Source organism: Macaca mulatta, chromosome 7, assembly GCF_049350105.2.
Source record: "Macaca mulatta isolate MMU2019108-1 chromosome 7, T2T-MMU8v2.0, whole genome shotgun sequence".
Lineage (NCBI taxonomy): Eukaryota > Metazoa > Chordata > Mammalia > Primates > Cercopithecidae > Macaca > Macaca mulatta.
This window is the reverse complement of record NC_133412.1, coordinates 5,073,389-5,092,260: the sequence shown is the minus strand read 5'-3', so window position 1 is coordinate 5,092,260 and position 18,872 is coordinate 5,073,389. Positions and strand designations below refer to the sequence as shown.

General features: G+C 43.7%; 1 long non-coding RNA gene and 1 other non-coding gene across 2 annotated transcripts in view; both read left to right on the top strand.

Annotated features, from left to right (window-relative positions):
- LOC144329817 (uncharacterized) overlaps nucleotides 1-18,872 on the top strand; it is a 59,514-nt gene that overhangs the window by 27,570 nt on the left and 13,072 nt on the right. The window contains exon 2 of the long non-coding RNA XR_013395454.1: nucleotides 4,220-4,286. This is a non-coding gene — a long non-coding RNA (uncharacterized LOC144329817). The remainder of the gene's footprint in view (nucleotides 1-4,219; nucleotides 4,287-18,872) is intronic.
- LOC114680065 (small nucleolar RNA U13) lies at nucleotides 11,535-11,636 on the top strand. The gene has a single exon (XR_003732136.1). It is a non-coding gene; the product is annotated as a small nucleolar RNA U13 (small nucleolar RNA).

Here is an 18,872-nt window from a genome sequence, read left to right as displayed (position 1 = left end):
TAGCTGGACATGGTGGTGTGCATCTGTAATCCTAGCTACTCAGGAGGCTGAGGGAGGATAATCGCTTGAACCCAGGAGGCAGATGTTGCAGTGAGCCGAGATCACGCCACTGCACTCCAGCCTGGGTGACAGAGCGAGACTCCATCTCAAAAATAAAAAATAAAAATCAATATATATATATATAGTAAGCTGAAATGCATTTAATATACCTAATCTATTGAATATCATTGCTTGGCCCAGCCTTGAGCACTTAAATGTGCTCAAACCACATTAGCCTATGGTTGGGCAAAATCATCAAACACAAAGTGTATTTTATAATAAAGTGTTGAATATTTCATGTAACTCATTGAATACTGAAAGTGAAAAACAGAATGGTTGTGTGAATTCTCAAAGTTCAGTTTCTACTGAACGCTTATCACTTTCATACCATCATAAAGTTGAAAAATTGTAAATTGAACCATCTTAAGTTGAGTACCATCTGTACTGTGAAATTCCAACTTCTGGATAGTCAAGAAGGAAGCCAGGGAAATTTGAAATCAGAGGCTTTGCGGCCAACTAAGCAGAGAGGCCAAGCATATTCCTTGGATGATCTGTGGTGGATGGTCTCTGCCAAGATATGCCCCATTAGCACACACAGCCCTGTACATACACAAAGCCGGTAGGAAAGGCACCTTGGCCAGAGCCTCGGGCTCACCCTAGTGCAGTGTGGAAAGGTCATCTGGCTGTCTGGGAGGACAGTAGCCCACAGGGGCTGAAGCTGGGCACACCCACTGGGTATAGATGGCTCAGGGCCAGTTTTATAATCCCTACCTCCTCAAAAAAAAAAAAAAACACTCCACTCTTGACCATTGCACTCCAACCTCTGTCCCTGCATCCTCTACCAGGCTGCACACCTGCAACTGCACTTTGAATAATAACAGGCATCATTGGCAATATCTTACGCTCTTATTTCAGATAAAGCCTTGAAAAATATATGTGCAATTATATCTGTACTTCTTTGTGGATATATGTTTTATTATATTCACTATGTGATTATAATAATATTAGTTACTACTAGTATTTATCAAGAACGTAGGGCTGAAGCTGGGCTCAGTGGCTCATGCCTGTAATTCCAGCATTTTGGGAGGCTGAGGCAGGTGTATTACTTGAGGTCAGGAATTCAAGACCAGCCTGGCCAACATGGCGAAACCTAGTCTCTACTAAAAATACAAAAATTGGCTGGGCATGGTGGCTCATGCCTGTAGTCTCAGCTACTCGGGGGACTGAGGCACGAGAATTGCTTGAGCCTGGGAGGTGGAGGTTGCAGTGAGCTGAGATCATGTCACTGCACTCCAGCCGGGGCAACAGAGCACCACTCTGTCTAAAAAAAAGAAGAAAAAGAAAAAAAGAATGTAGGGCTGGGCATGGTGGCTCACGCCTGTAATCCCAGCATTTTGGTAGGCCGAGGCAGCAAGATTGCTTGAGCTCAGGAGTTCAAGACCAGCCTGGGCAACATGGCAAAACCCTGCCTCTACAAAAAAAAAAAAAAAAATTGTGTGTGTGTGTATGTATGTATATATGTGTGTGTGTGTGTGTGTGTGTGTATGTGTGTGTGTCTATACATGTCAGGCATGGTGGCACATGCCTGTGGTCCCAGCTACTTTAGAGGCTGAGGTGGGAGGATCGCTTGAGCCCAGAAGGTTGAGGCTGCAGTGAGACATGATGGATCCATTGCACTTCAGCCGGGGCGAAACAGCAAGACCCTGTCTCAAAACACAAACAAACAGAAAGGGTGTAGTATATTCCTGGTATTGATAGTGTTTTTCATAGTTTAAGTAAGACTTGGTGTAAAGGTATGCATTGTGTAGTATAAACGCACAGAGAGGAAAGGAGAGATTGCGTACAAGTTCAGGAAGGCATGAAGTGTTGATGTCATGACACTTAGCCCATCCTTGCTTTGCACAGACCACGTTTCTCACCACCGTGCTGGTGTATACACCAGCATGATCTTCTGAAGCCTTGGATAATTTGGTGTGGATGGCTTTGTTTTGGATTCTTTTAAATTTTGTTCTCTTAAAACTTTCCGAGGTATTTCATATTCATAGGTCACAGTTACTTTCCATTTACTATTATACTTTCATGTATTTTTTTTATTTTGGTATGAGAAACGTTGGAATAATCATGCCTAGACATAACTAAGCCAACATCAAAATGTTTGTAGGGGAGACTCATAGTGTTGCCAGAAAAAGGGGCCCCGACCCAGACCCCGAAAGAGGGTTCTTGGATCTCTAGCAGGAAGGAAATCAAGGTGAGACGCAGAGTGCACTGGAAAGAGAGAGTTTATTGAAAGCTACTCAACTATAGAGCATAGCATCCTCAGACAGCAAGAGGAGAAATGCCTTGTATTTAAGTTTTTCTTATGTAAGCCTCTTGTCTATGTAAAGACTAAACTAAGCTGTGTCTACGTGGAGGTGGGTTGACAGCATGACAAAATTTACTATTCTGTTGATTTAAAGAAAATGGTCCTTAACATTTTATTAAGTACATCAAAGCCATAACTGTAAGAAATTTGAAAGCACATATTGTTATGGGTATTGGGACATCTGGATTTTGTGTTGTAGGAGTGTGTCCTTACACCAGTAGCCTAGGTATTGTTAAGCTGTTTCCTCAATTATAAACATGGCTATGGGTTGTGACCAGCAAAGAATGTGCCTTAGTTAATCTCAAGATGGAGCTGAACTTAAAATGCTATTACTTTGACTCTAACCGGCTCCTGCTTCTCTAACAATAGGGTCAAAGGTGTTCTTTAAAATCTTCCTAGACATTGCCAAATTGCTTTTGGAAACTTCTCACCTGGTAAGATGGCATGATTATCTTTGGCTCATTTTTCTACATAGACTGGGAAACAGTTTTATGTTTATAAATGTGTATCACCTCATTTATAAATTTGTTTGAATAATTTAACCGTTTTGCTTTCATTCGCTGTTTTGCTACTCTCTATTTTCCTTGCCTGAGTCTTTCCCACATCTCTGCAACATTGTATCGTTTCCCACACCTAAAACCAAAGAGGGACAGGCAAGCCAGTGGAGAGAGCAGAGGCTGATGAGAAGGAAGGATTTTCAAGGAAGGAATCTGAGGCCGTGTGTGTGTGCGTGTGTGTGTGTGAGTATGTGTGTGTGTGTCTGGGGTGTGAGTATTGTTATTAGAGTGTTGCCCACCTGTTGCATGGCCATATTTTTTTTTTTTTGAGACGGAGTCTCACTCTGTCGCCCAGGCTGGAGTGAGTGGTGCGATCTCGGCTCACTGCAAGCTCCGCCTCCCGGGTTCACGCCATTCTCCTGCCTCAGCCTCCCGAGTAGCTGGGACTACAGGCGCCCGCCACCTCGCCCGGCTAATTTTTTGTATTTTTAGTAGAGACGGGGTTTCACCGTGGTAGCCAGGATGGTCTCGATCTCCTGACCTTGTGATCCGCCCGCCTCGGCCTCCCAAAGTGCTAGGATTACAGGCTTGAGCCACCGCGCCCGGCTATATGGCCATATTTTTACTATCAGGATATAGAACACAACTACTATAACTGCATACAGATGAAATTAGTTTATTTTTCATATGTATTTAAAAATAATAGTGTGAACAGACCAGAACCCTTCTTCAAAGTTGAAGAATGTCCTCATGGATCAAGCATCCATCTGGTTTCTGTTTCTGCATTCTCAGTGGATAGCCTCACTTCTCTTTCTCCAATTTTGGAGGATGCGTCAAAAATTCTCTTCTTAACCAAACATTAGTCAGGCTCCGGAACGTTTTCCTAACTCCATCCATGCACTTTCTCGTAAAATGTAGTTTTAGCAAGAACACTGCTACGTTAGTTTAGCAAGACCCCAACACCTTAGATAACTGATCACCTTCAATATCTTATCAGGTTCCTCATCCTCCACCATCCCTTAAGTGATCATCCCAGCTTGTCTTCAGCGAGAATCCTGTTAGATCAGTTTAGCCAGAATCCCTCTTGCCCCTGATGTTAATTCTTAGTAATTTTCCAACCACTAGTCCCCACCCTATTCCTTGGGCATAAATTGCCACTTGCCCATGCTGTACTTAGAGTTACTTAAAGAGTTGAGTCTAACTCTCTCCCACACTGCACGGCCCCATTACGGCAGTCCCTAAATCTATTGCAGTGGTCCTGAATAAAGTTTTCCTTACTGTGCATTAACAAGTATCATTGAAAATTATTTTTCTTTAACAGATACTTTGACGAAGGTAATTGGGACTCCCATCAAATCTCCACGCAGCCACGTGGGGCACTTCTCCAGGTAAGGATTGTCCCTGTTCACTTACATTCCTGTCAGTAAAATGGTAGGTTCAGGGTCAGGCTTTACCATCTTCTTCAGGAGCGACCCATCTGATGTTCAGTCAGCCATCAGATGGGTTCAGCCATAGCACACATTAGCTGTGACATGACATTGTTTAGGACAATGACTTTGAGCAGAGTTGCACACCTGAAAAGGGACTCAATTAAAATTATCATTCATTTTAGTGATTTCTCACATGCATTTATGATTTCCATTTTCTAAAACCCCAGTGTTACATTTCTTCTTCACATGTTAGATATGAACAAAGTAAGACTAACTGTAGCCGCATCCGCTTTACTTGGGACCCTACCCAAAGTGGCAGGAATAGGATGTAAAGTGACATAATCAGAGACCGTCAAACTGGCTTTTAATCGTTAAGTATCATTGTCATCTCAAAGCAATTGGCATAGTTGCTGACCCCTTAAATGTCCTTTCTCCATCTTATCGTCTCCTTTGTTCCCTGTATCATCTTGAGGTTTTTGTTTGTGTGTTTGTTTATTTTGAGATGGAGTCTTGCTCTGTTGCCAAGACTGGAGTGCAGTGGCATGATCTCAGCTCACCGCAACCTCTGCCTCTCGGGTTCAAGCAATTCTCCTGCCTCAAGCTCCCATGTAGTTGGGATTACAGGCATGTGCCACCTGTACATGCCCGGCTAATGTTGGTATTTTTAGTAGAGACAAGGTTTCACCATGTTGACCAGGCTCTTCTCAAACTCCTGACCTCAGGTTATGCTCCCACCTTGGCCTCCCAAAGTGATTACCAGCGTGAGCCACCGCACCCCGGCCTCCCTGAGTCTTAATGCTGACTTGAACTTTGTCTGTGGGCATGAGCATCGGTCCTTGTATTATAATAGGTCTGGGTTGGGTGTGGTGGCTCACACCTGTAATCCCAGCACTTTGGGAGGCTGAGGCAGGCTCACAGGTAAACAACTTAGACAAAGTTTTCACATTTTCCGAGATTTGTGTACATTGGAGATTCAGAAAAATGTAACCTAGAATTAAATGACAGGTGGAATAGCTGCCTTTGGGGGTGGAGAGGACAGGCATCAGACCTGGGATAGACAAGGGAGGCCTCTTGTTCCTTGAAATGGTACCCCAGCCTATGAGGTCTGCATGCCAGGAAGCCGAATGAGTGAGGGTGGTCTGTGTCCACTGGGGAGGTCCCTGGATGTTGCCAGGAGGGATAGGGTCTGGGAAAGAGGGAGGGTGGAGACAGGCAGAGAGGACCCCCCCAGGCTCATGGATAGACTGACCCGAGGACTTATATTAAGTCATAGGACAGTAGAGAAAGTAAGAGCCAAGCATAATGTAATCCCAACAATGTACAAAATATTAATCATTTTATTAGTTAATGTCAATGAACGGTACACTTAAAATGGTTAAAAAAGGTAAATTTTAGGTTACATATATTTTACCGTAATATAAAATGAGAAATATATTAGAAATAACTTTTTTTAATTGTTTTTTTTTTGAGATGGAGTCTTGCTCTGTTGCCCAGGCTAGAATGCAGTGGCACAATCTCGACTCACTACAACCTCCGCCTCTCGGGTTCAAGTCATTCTCCTGCCTCAGCCTCTCAAGTAGCTGGGATTACAGGCACCCGCCACCATGTCCGGCTAATTTTTGTATTTTTAGTAGAGACGGGTTTCACCGTCTTGCCCAGGCTGGTCTCAAACTCCTGACCTCGTGATCCACCCGCCTCGGGCTCCTAAAGTGCTGAGATTACAGGTGTGAGCCACCATGCCTGGCCAGGAATGACTTTCAACTATATTTTCTTAACTATGTATTCCTACACAACATGAGTTTTGTAATAGTTTATTTTTGTTTTGTTTTGTAATTTTTTTCTTTTATTGTAAAGAAAGAAGTACATTGTTTCAGTGTGTAAGAATGCAAAAGTAATAATCAGACGTTTATCACACCTTAACAAAAAGGGACCTTATTTTCTAAGATGTTGCTGCATTCAGTCCTTTCTTGGTATGGTAAAAGCACCAGTCAGCCAGGGAGGCACTATAAATACAGAAGAGAAGTTTCCTACAAAGAGTCAACCATGTTACCCCTCTTACTGACTTAATTATAATATATAGAGCCTGGCACAATTAACCTTAGTTTCCTTGTATACACAAGAACAACAAGGTACTGCAATCAATATAGGCAGATACAGGCTTTTAAAGTTCTGAGAAGCAGCAAGTAAGTTCATCATTTACTAAGATCCTTGACATTTTTCTGTTTCTGTGAAATTTTATGTGTCTGTGAGAAGTTTCTTTTCTTTTTTTTTTTTTTTTTGAGACAGAGTCTTGCTCTGTCACCCAGGCTAGAGTACAGTGGCACAATCTTGGCTCACTGCAACCTCAGCCTCTGGGGTTCAAGTGATTCTCCTGCCTCAGCCTCCTGAGTAGCTGGGAGTACAGGCGCACGCCACCACGCCTGGATAATTTTTACATTTTTAATAGAGACAGGGTTTCACCATGCCAGGCTGATCTTGAACTCCTGTCCTCGTGATCCACCCACCTCGGCTTTCCAAAGTGCTGGGATTACAGGTGTGAGCCACTGTGCCCGGCTGAGAAGTTTCTTATACTAGAAGAAAAAAGAAAGAAGAAAAAAGAAAAAAGAAAATTTGATTTATTTTAAAATACAATAGCAACTAATATGAATTTTTTTTCTTTTTTTTTGAGATAGTGTCTCATTCTATCACCCAGGCTGAGTTCAGTGGCACGTACTCGGCTCAATGCAAGCTCCACCTCCCAGGTTCAGGCCATTCTCCTGTCTCAGCATCCTGAGTAGCTGGGACTACAGGCACCCACCACCATGCCTGGCTAATTTTTTTGTATTTTTGGTAGAGACGGGGTTTCACCAGGTTAGCCAGGATGGTCTTGATATCCCGACCTCGTGATCCACCTACCTTGGCCTCCCAAAGTGCTGGGATTACAAGTGTGAGCCACTGTGCCCGGCCCTAACATGAATTCTTTAGAGAGGTGAACCAGGGATGGGATTGTGGATCAATCATGCAAAGACCCACTCCTCTGGGCTTCATTTCCTCCATACTGAATGTGCATCCCTACACGTTCATGTTGTTTTTTCGTAGGTAGTGCAGGGGATCAGAATAGGATATCCCCGGCCGGGCGTGGTGGCTCACGTCTGTAATCTCAGCACTTTGGGAGGCCGAGGCGGGTGGACCACCTGAGGTCAGGAGTTTGAAACCCAGCCTGGCTAACATGCTGAAACCCTGTCTCTACTGAAAATACAAAAATTAGCCGGGTGTGGTGGTGCATGCCTGTAGTCCCAGCTACTCGGGAGACTGAGGCAGGAGAATCGCTTGAACCCGGGAGGCGGAGATTGCAGTGAGCTGACATTGCACCTCTGCACTCCAGCCTGGGCAAGATTGAGACTCCATTTCAAAAAAAAAAAAGGATATCCCCAACTGCAGTGCCCTTGCATACTGAGTATTTTAAGCTGAAGGAAATTGAGAAAACCACAGAAGCAGGAAGGCCACTCTCTGACTTGCTCCCACTTTTCTCCCCGGAAACAGGTCATAAAAGAATTAACTGCCCTACCTGTCCTGAAAGTAGGTCATAATGAGACCCTTATTTCGGAGGAATTCTGCCCTATACTTGGATGCCAACAAAGATCTGAACAAATGGGTCTTATGAATTTCTCCCCAGATAATTACTATTAGATGATACACTTTGTTCCCAAAGCTATTTCTTCAAAACTGTCCATAAAAATACACCTATCCAGCCGGCCACAGTGGCTCGCACCTGTAATCCCGGTACTTTGGGAGGCTGAGGCGGATGGATCACGAGGTCACGAGTTCAAGACCAGCCTGACCAACATGGTGAAACCCCATCTCTACTAAAGATACAAAAAAAAAAACAATTAGCTGGGTGTGGTGGCACAAGCCTGCAATCCCAGCTACTCAGAAGGCTGAGGCAGGAGAATCCCTTGAACCTGGGAGGTGGAGGTTGCAGTGAACCGAGATCGCACCATTGCACTCCAGCCTGGGTGACAGCATGAGACTCTGTCTCAAAACAAAACAAAACAAACAAACAAAAACACCTATCCCTTGGCCTTTGCATCTTGATTTCTGAAGACTCACAGGTCATGTAAAACTTGCATTAAGTAAACATATTATGTTTTCTCTTGTTAATCTGTCTTTTGTTATCAGGATCTCAGCCATGATGTATTTTGGGTTGTCAGGAATAATCACAACATGTGAAGAAATAGATAAAATGCCATTTAAAAAATTATTATTATTATTATTATTATTTTTGATACAGAGTCTCATTCTGTCACCCAGGCTGCAGTGCAGTGGCACGATCTTGGCTCACTGCAACCTCCACCTCCTGGGTTCAAACACTTCTTGTGACTGAGCCTCCCCAGTAGCTGGGATTACAGGCATGCACCACCATGCTTGGCTAATGTTGGTATTTTTAGTAGAGATGGGGTCTTGCTATGTTGGCCAGGCTAGCCTGGGACTCCTGGCCTCAAGTGATCTGCCCGCCTTGGCCTCCTTAAATGTTGGGATTACAGGTGTGTAATGGCTTTTTTTTTTTTTTTTTTTTTTTTTGAGACAGGGTCTTTGCTTTATTTACCAAAGACTATACAAGATTATGTGAACTTAAAATGTTTGGGTTAATTTCTATATTTTGAAGTTTTAGGAATACTTAGTTATATCAGCATTTACTTCCCTTTAAGTCAATTAAATCCTCTTTTAAGGAACTTTATAAATTAATTTGGTAGTATCATTGAGCCAAGTACAGTTTTTCTTCCTTCCTTCCTTCCTTCCTTCCTTCCTTCCTTCCTTCCTTCCTTCCTTCCTTTCTTTTGCTTTCTTTCTTGCTTTCTTTTGCTTTCTTTCTTGCTTTCTTTTGCTTTCTTGCTTTCTTTCTCTTTCTCTTTCTTTTCTTTTCTTTCTTTTTTTTTTTTTTTTTTTTTTTGACGGATTCTTGCTCTGTTACCCAGCCTGGAGTGCAATGGTACAATCTCAGCTCACTGCAACGTCTACCTCCCAGGTTCAAGTGATTCTCCTGCTTCAGCCTCCCAAGTAGATGGGATTATAGGCACCCACCACCATGCCCAGCTAATTTTTGTATTTTTAGTAGAGATGGGGTTTCACCATGTTGATCAGGCTGGTTTCAAACTCCTGACCTCAGGTTATCCACTCGCCTTAGCCTCCCAAAGTGTTGGGATTACAGGCATGAGCCACCATGCCAGGCAAATTTCTTTTAAGATATTTTATTAATTGATTTGGTAATACCATCAGAGGTAGAAAAATTTCACACAGATAGAGAGACATACATAAACATACAGGCAAATATCAAAAGAGATATTCTAGTTATCATTCTAAAATCTTAGCCATGAATTAGAAACACAGAGTAACATGAAGTCACTGTTTTATATAAAACAATTATCTCTCGTATTTTCTCCATTTCATATTATTTTCCTATTGTCCCTGGTAAACGGGACAAATTAAGGCTACCTACTAAATATTAGGCCTAATGCTTTTTACCAGTATTCGTGGAGAAGGTTTTTAAGATCTTCATTTGCCCTGTGAAGCCCTTTTGAAGGCTGTGGGCTAAATTTTAAATGAGTCACTGCAAAGACATCTAACAGCTATCAGAATGTCTCCACCACCCATCTGAGTGGATAAAATATCCAGTCTATTTCCAAATAATCTTTTTTTTCCTCTTCAGCCTTGGTACTTACTTTTGGAGGACTCTGAGTCCCTTGACAGCAGGGTGGACTAAAGTTTAAGAGAAGAAGCCTGACAGGGGAGGAAGAGAGAAAGATGGAGAAGGTAGGAGTTTGAAGGGATCATATCCAGGATTCAAGGGAACCAAGTGGAAGATTGAAGGCGGCAAGAGTAGGAAGGAGGAACAGAAAGAGTGGGAAGGAAGCGGTCTTAAAGGAACCAACTGGGGGAGATATTAAATTCCCCAAAGAGAACAGTGAAGCTCCAAATTATCCTTAGCAAAATCAGGCCAGGTGTGGAGGATCACTTGAAGTCAGGAGTTTGAGAGCAGCCTGGCCAACATGGTGAAACCCCATCTCTACTAAAAATACAAAAATTAGCTGGGTGTGGTGGCACATGCCTGTAATCCCAGCTACTCAGGAGGCTGAGGCAGGAGAATCCCACCTTCCAGGTGGGAGGTGGAAGCTGCAGTAAGCCAAGATAGCGCCACTGTACTCCAGCCTAGGCGACAGAGTGAGCTCCATCTCAAAAATAAATAAATAAATAAATATCCTTAACAAAATCATGCCAAAAAGAGGGAGGTAAGCAGAGTTGTGAAAGCATATAGCCAACAGAGGTTCAAGAAAAGGGTTTTTGTCAACTGATAAGTTTCATGGGAAGATCAGGATCAAAAGGAGAGAACAGAGAGGCCTTAAGAAAATTGTTCCTATTGGCTGGGTGTGGCAGCTCACGCCTGTAATCCCAGCACTTTGGGAGGCCGAGACAGGTGGATCACCTGAGGTCAGGAGTTCAAGACCAGACTGACCAACATGGCAAAACCCCATCTCTACTAAAAATACAAAAGTTAGCCGGGCGTAGAGGTGCACACCTGTAATCCCAGCTATTTGGGAGGCTGAGGCAGGAGAATCCCCTGAATCTGGGAGGCAGAGGTTTCTGTGAGCCAAAATCAAGCCACTGCACTCCAGCCTGGGCGACAGAGTAAGACTCTGTCTTAAAAAAAAAAAAAAAACAGAAAGAAAAAAAGACAGTTGTTCCTTTTAGTCTGTAACTATCAGCTTCCCATTAGGACAACTATTGATCATAGAGGTCTTAAAAAGTCCTTTCAGGCTAGGTGCTGTGGCTCATGCCTGTAATCCCAGCACATTGGGAACCTAGGCAGTAGCATTGGTTGAGCCCAGGAGTGCCACACCAGCCTGGGCAACATAGTGAGACCTCATCTTTACTAAAAATAGACAAAATTAGCTGGGTGTGGTGGCATACTCCTGTAGTCCCTGCTACTCAGGAGGCTGAGGTAAGAGGATCGCCTGAGCCCAGGAGGTCAAGGCTGCAGTGAGCTGTGATTGTACCACTGCACTCCAGCCTGGGTGACACAGCAAGACACCATCTCAAACATATATAAATTTTTTCAAATATCTTATCAGGTTTTGGTCAAGAGAAAAGGTAAATATTCCTGATAGCACAGTCCCATTTAAAAAAAAAAAAATGTACCCATTACAAGAGACTTGGAACCAAAATCCATAGATTCTTTCATGGTTCTTTATTGATATGGTGATAGGGTTTTCATATTCATGTGTGAGATGTGCCTCCCTCAGTCTTTGTTATGACATCATTATGTGTCTGGCATGACAAAAAGAAAAAGAGAAAAGAGGTGGAGAAAGGTAAAAAATAAGAAAAGAAAAAATGAAGGAAAAAGGAAAAAAACCAAATCCATAAGACTTTTATGAGTTACCCATAAATGCAGAGGCATCTTCAAAGAGGGTGAAAAAAATGTAGCCCTCTGAAGATGGCACACCATTCTCAAAGGTAGCCAAAAGAAAGGCAGGCCTAGATAATCCCCCTGAGAGCTGGCAGTAGATGTTAGCTGCAAATGGGTTGCAACCCACGTGTCTGTCCAGCTGTATTCCCACAGCCCCCCAGCCTGGTGGTTGGCTGTCTGCACACACAAGAACCAACGACTTGTATGTCCCGTCAAGTGGAAAACTTGACACAGATTCTTGACACAAAATGACAGAAACAGAAAAGCAGTAGCTGCTCCTGGGAGGAAAGGAAAGATAACCAATAGGCACCACGAAACCAAACTAGTCACAATCTAGATAACGAATTTTGTAATTTCTTTCCTATCCATCTGCATTGGGGAAATAAGGGACAAGGAGGTTTTACTTTCTTCTCTTGACCAGGAACTACTAACAGAGATCTGGGAGAGCTGACTTTGGTGACAATTCTCACCTTGCGCAGGCTTGTGTCTGTTTTCCAGAATCCCACCTCAGACTCCAGAGTGAAGTGTCCCACCTGTCCCCTTCTCATTGCCAGAAACTTCTACCCTTCTCATTCCTTTCTTGTACCCCTGTAATAAGGACAGATTAATGAGAGTAAAGCATGCAAGTTGATTTACTGTATGTTTTATGTGACATGAATCTTCACAGGAAAACAAAGCCTAAAAGAAACAGTTAAACCTGAGTATTTTTTTGCTGGTTTGATGAAGAGTGAAGGGTCATGGAGAAATGTAATGGGACCAAAAGGTGTCAGCTAACTATAATAAACGGGGGAAAACAGCAAGGGCTATTTATTCAGTGTCCCTGTGTCTTCAGAGATGGAGATCTTTTCTTCTGGGTAAAGCATGGCACCTTTCATAGGAGGGTTTTGTTACTTGCTTCAGCAGAAGAAGGTCAAAAAGCCCTTTCTAGGTTTTATGACCTGTTTCAGGGAAAGGTGAGAAAGTCCTTCCTACACATTTGGTTTCTAAAATTCCTTCAGCTTAAAATGTTAATTATGCCAAGTTTCCATACTTTGGGGTAGCATGTCCTGAACATATTGTCAGAGCATTATGGAAAAAATACACACACACACACACACACACACACACACACATGAGGACAGCACATTCCCTATGACTATCTTAAAATTGATTAACCTCAAACATTTAATTTTGAATGATTGAGTCAAAAAGAGAATTAAAATTGCTATCACATATCTGGTCAAGCTGAAAGGTGGCATTTGGTATTGGAAATTGATGGCTGCTGGTCATTTAACACCCATTTCTCAGTTACATATCTGGCCCATGAGATAAGAATGCTAAACTGTATAAACAAGACACCTCAATATGAAAACATTCTGCCATTACAAAGGTACTGTCTTTTTTTTTTTTTTTCTTTGAGACGGAGTCTCGCTCTGTCGCCCAGGCTGGAGTGCAGTGGCCGGATCTCAGCTCACTGCAAGCTCCGCCTCCCGGGTTCACGCCATTCTCCTGCCTCAGCCTCCCGAGTAGCTGGGACTACAGGCGTCCGCCACCTCGCCCGGCTAGTTTTTTTGTATTTTTTAGTAGAGACGGGGTTTCACCTGGGTTAGCCAGGATGGTCTCGATCTCCTGACCTCGTGATCCACCCGTCTCGGCCTCCCAAAGTGCTGGGATTACAGGCTTGAGCCACCGCGCCCGGCCCACAAAGGTACTGTCTTTGTGTTACTCTGCATTCTCTCCCAGCCCTGTAGCAATTTATCCTTTGTCCATACATTGAAGATTTGTTTACATCTACTCTTGGCCTTCCTGAATATCCTCTGCTCCAGCAGAGCCGTAAGCCAAGGGTAGGAATGACAAGACAGACTTTCTATTTGCAGAACACCACATAGTCACAGCGATGCACATGGAAAGGAAGGTATGAGAACAAGGTCTTTCAAGCCAGATTTGGACTATGTTTGTATTAAAGGTGTTATTCCCATGTAAGACCTTAAGACATAATATTAATAATAATTCAGCTATGAAAGATTCATGTTGAGTTCTACTTGCATGGGCAAGCTGTTAGGTAGAAGTTAAAGACACACACAACACATAAGTTCTTTCTAGGTATATCCTTAGCTGAGCAAAATTGCCACCCAAGTTAGAACAGGAAAAACTTGATGAAGCATGAAATTACCAGCTGGTCTGATGGGAGATAGGATGTGGCCCTAAAGTACAGTAGATGGTGACTGAAGCATGGTGACAGTAGTGGAAGCACCTTAGGGTGACCCACAATTAGTCACTCTCTTATGCAATCCCGTTTCCTTGGGTGTGGGAAGAGCCTGCCAATAGCATGTGGCAAAGGATATCGTTACTGTGTTTATACTATGTTAAATGTCAAAAGTGAAGATATAATGCAGATGTAATTAAAGTAATCAGTTGACTTTGAGTTCATTAAAAGGCAGAGTAGCCTATGTGAACCTCCCCTTATCAGATGAGCCATTGAAAATGGCTCCTAGGCCTTCCCTGATGTCAGGCAAAATAGAAAAGACTCGGTCTCTTCATTGTTGCCTTTGAAGAAGCAAGCTGCCATGAATTCTACAGCCATTGGAAAATGAATTCTGCCAACAAGCAAATGAGCTTAGAAAGTAACACAGAGTCTGGGCACAGTGACTCATGCCTGTAATCCCATCACTTTGGGAGGCTGAGGTGGGTAGATCGCTTGAGCCCAGGAGTTTAAGACCAGCCTGGGCAACATGGTGAAACTTCATCTCTACAATAAAATACAAAAGGTATCCGGGCACAGTGGCATGCACCTGTAGTCCTAGCTATTCAGAAGGCTGAGGTGGAAGGATGGTTTGGGTCCGAGAGGCAGAGGTTGCAGTGAGTCAGAATCACCCCACTTCACTCCAGCTTGAGTGAGAGCCAGACTCTTACAAAAAAGCAAACAAACAAAAAACGTAATACAGGCCACTGACACCTTGATTGCATCCCTGTGAAATATTTCACCCGAAAACCCAGCTAACTTGTGCCTACTGACCCACAGGAATGGAGACAATATATTTACATTGTTTTAAACTGCTAAATTGGCTGGATGTGGTGGCTCACACCTGTAACCCCAGCATCTGGGGAAACCAAGGTGGGGGGAATCACTTGAGGCCAGGAGTTTGAGACTAGCCTGAGAAACGTAGCAAGACTCTACAAAATTAAACAATTAGCCGAGTGTGGTGGTGTGTGCTTGTAGTCCTAGCTATTCTGGAGGCTGAATGGGAAGATCTCTTTAGCCCAGGAGTTCGTGGTTACAGTGAGCTATGATCACACCACTGCACTCCAGCATGGATGACAAAGTGAGACCTTGTGATATGGTTTAGCTGTGTCCCACCCGAATCGCACCTTGAATTATAATAATCCCATGTGTCAAGGGTGGGGCCAGGTGGAGATAATTGAATTATGGGGAGTGGTTTCCCCTATGTTGTTCTCTTGGTAGTGAATAAGTCTCATGAGATCTGATGATTTTATAAATGGGAGTTCTCCTGCACAGGCGCTCTTGCCTGCCACCAGTAAAATGTGCCTTTGCTTCCCTCCGTGATGGTGAGGCCTTCCCAGCCATGTGGAACTGTGAGTCCATTACACCTCTTTCTTGGCCGGGCGTGGTGGCTCACACCTGTAATCCCAGCACTTTGGGAGGCCAAGGTGGGTGGATCACAAGGTCAGGAGATCGAGACCATCCTGGCTAACACGGTGAAACCCCGTCTCTACTAAAAAATTCAAAAATTAGCCGGGCGTGGTGGCAGGCGCCTGTAGTCCCAGCTACTTGGGAGGCCGAGGCAGGAGAATGGTGTGAACCCGGGAAGTGGAGCTTACAGTGAGCTGAGATCGCACGACTGCACTCCAGCCTGGGCGACAGTCTCAAAAAAACAAAACAAAACAAAACAAAAAACTCTTTATCAATTACCCAGTCTCAGATATGTCTTTATTAGCAGCCTGGGAATCAACTACTACACCCTGTATTAATGTATTAATACACAAATTAAAAAAGTTGCTAAATATGTGGAACTACACTCTGTCTTCCCTTTAGTGTTAGGAAAATCAGATAGGCACTACAAGAGCATTTTCTTGCTGAATGGTATCTAAATTCCCTCTTGTCAATGGCAGTTACTCTGTTGGACTGCTAACACTGCAGGGCAAAAATCCTAACACGTAGGAGTCTTGTAGCAGAAGCACCTGGAAAAAAAAAAAAAAAAAACCAGAGACAAACATTTCTGAGCAAAAATGCAAGCTTTTTAAACAAATAGTTTGTTTTCATCAGTTCACATCATGTAGGTCATTTCATCCAACCTCATTGGCACATAAGTCATATGTATTGAGCTAGGTGTGGTGGCTTATGCCTGTAACCCTAGCACTTCGGGAGGCCGAGGCAGGAAGATCATGAGATCGAGACCATCCTGCCCAATATGGTGAAACCCCAGCTCTACTAAAAATACAAAAATTAGCTGGGTGTGGTGGCGGGCTCCTGAAGTCCTAGCTACTCGGGAGACTGAGGCAGGAAAATCACTTGAACCCGGGAGGCAGAGGTTGCAGTGAGTCAAGATCGCACCACTGCACTCCATCCTGGCGACAGAGTGAGACTATTTCTTAAAAAAAAAAAAAAAACAAAAACGGCCAGGTGTGGTGGCTCACGCCTGTAATCCCAGCACTTTGGGAGGCCGAGACAGGCATATCACGAGGTCAGGAGATCAAGACCATCCTGGCTAACATGGTGAAACCCCGTCTCTACTAAAAAATACAAAAAATTAGCCGGGTGTGGTGGCGGGCGCCTGTAGTCCCAGCTACTCGGGAGGCTGAGGCAGGAGAATGGCATGAACCCGGGAAGCAGAGCTTGCAGTGAGCCAAGATCGTACCACTGCTCTCCAGCCTGGGCAACAGAGCGAGACTCCTTCTCAAACAAACAAACAAAAAAGTATATATTGAAAGTGTAAAGCGATGAACCAGTTTGAATTGTGTATGAGGAAAGAAGCTCAGAGTTCAGGTGGAAAATGTGTTATTACAAACTCAACTATCAATTTAATCTGTCTTTAATGTATGAATCAAAATTAAGTATTTCCTGTTGGGGTGATCGGAGCAGGCCGTGGGGTGACGAAGTCCAGCGGAGTCAAAGGAATAAGAAAAGACAAGGTAAGAGAGAAAGTGGGACCAGGGGCCAACGCTAGTATGGAGGCTGCAAATGCCCTAAGCTCTGGAAGCCCACGCTGTTTATTGGTGATCAAACAAAGAAACAGGTGGTGAGGATGTGGGGGTTGAAAGGAGGCGGTGTATCAAGCAAATGAGCTACAGCTGTGACGGTTTAGCATTTTCTTTGAAACATATGGCCACTTGAGATAATGGGAGTGCTAGAAGCAAGGAGCCAGCACGTCTAGACATGTTCCAAAGGCCACAAGGGGTTTTAGACCCTGGACATGTTCCAAGACTCTTACTTTATGTCAGACATGCAAGCCCTGCCCCAGCTTCTCTCCCAACACTCAGCTTTTCCCCCAACATTTTCTATTACAAACGTCAATGGAAAAATCAATGATCTATTTAAAATATTGCAAATACCATCACTATGTTTGAAGATATGTTTTAATTTTTTATTATTCCTTTAATTAGAAGAACTGTATGCCAATTAATAAACTGTTGCCTTTTAGATCCGAATTAATTATTCATTGCCTGCTCTTTGAAAATTGAGTCAGATACCCTTAAGAATATATTGTGTTGGCTGGGCGCGGTGGCTCACGCCTGTAATCCCAGCACTTTGGGAGGCCAAGGCAGGTGGATCACGAGGTCAGGAGATCGAGACGATCCTGGCTAACATGGTGAAACCCCATCTGTACTAAAAATACACACAAAAAATTATCCAGGCATGGTGGCGGGTGCCTGTAGTCCCAGCTACTTGGGAGGCTGAGGCAGGAGAACGGCAGGAACCTGGGAGGCAGAGCTTGCAGTGAGCCGATTGTGCCACTGCACTCCAGCCTGGGTGACTGAGCAAGACTCCATTTCAAAAAAAAAAAAAAAAATATATATATATATATATATACACACACACACATATATATATATATGGTGTTGCAACAGTAAGCTTTGTCAGTAGTTGAAGGTGGTTGGACATTATAAAAAGAGATTTTCCTTTCTGATTCCACTGTGGTCTCAACAGTTTCCCATAGCATGCATGCCTTTCTCCAGCACTAGGTTTCTACAGTATGCATGGGCAATCCTGCGGCAACAATGGCTTTTCTAGCATCAGGCTCCCACAATGCATGACAGTCAGCAGCACTGGTTGTCAGTCACTTCCCATATCCCCTACCCTCAGGTGGTTTCTAGTGTAGTGCTTCCAATGAGACACCTACCTGTGAACACCTTTCCCTGGCATCTAAGCGGGAAGATTTCTGGAAAGTTCCACTGGTGCCACACACTGTGACCATTCTGTGTACCCTCTAACAAGCTCTGGATTGCAATCCACTTACAGTAAACAAATGTCCATTTCAAACACTCCCTCCTCAAATTCTTGTGCTTTGTCTGCCTGCTGATCGGACCCTCCCTGAAAGAATTAATACTGGCGTTGTTCCGAGACAGTTCCACAGAGATGAGTCTGGGAAGTTGTGTTGGTCATTCCTTTATGTTTGAGCACATTCTGCAGCTCCTTGCCAATTTAGGTGCAATGGGATACTAGTAACTATGACATGCAGTGGTATCACAATTAAGCAATGACCTGTGGTTGATTGTGACAAAGTGCCAACTGAAACACATGCCTTGGGAGTCCAAGTGACTGCTGCACTGAATGTTATGGTAGTCAAGATAACTGTAAGGACTGTGGGGTGGAATGGGTTCAGTTGAGGGTCCTTGAATGATTATGAAGAGAAAATAACAAGCTTAGGTTCCTCAATTCTCAGTTCAAGCCACGGTTTGAAAACCTGAGAACTTCCATGGCGACTATGAAGGAAACTCATTTCTTGTAGCTGCAGGGCTGATATTGTTGAACATCAAAACCAAGAATGAGATCCTGAAACTTGGAATGGGGGAATCTGTTTAGACTCGGTTGAAACTGACAATCTGGAAACAGAAAGTCAGGCTGAGCCTTTCTTAGCAGTGGGAGTAGCTTCTCTCTATTGTTT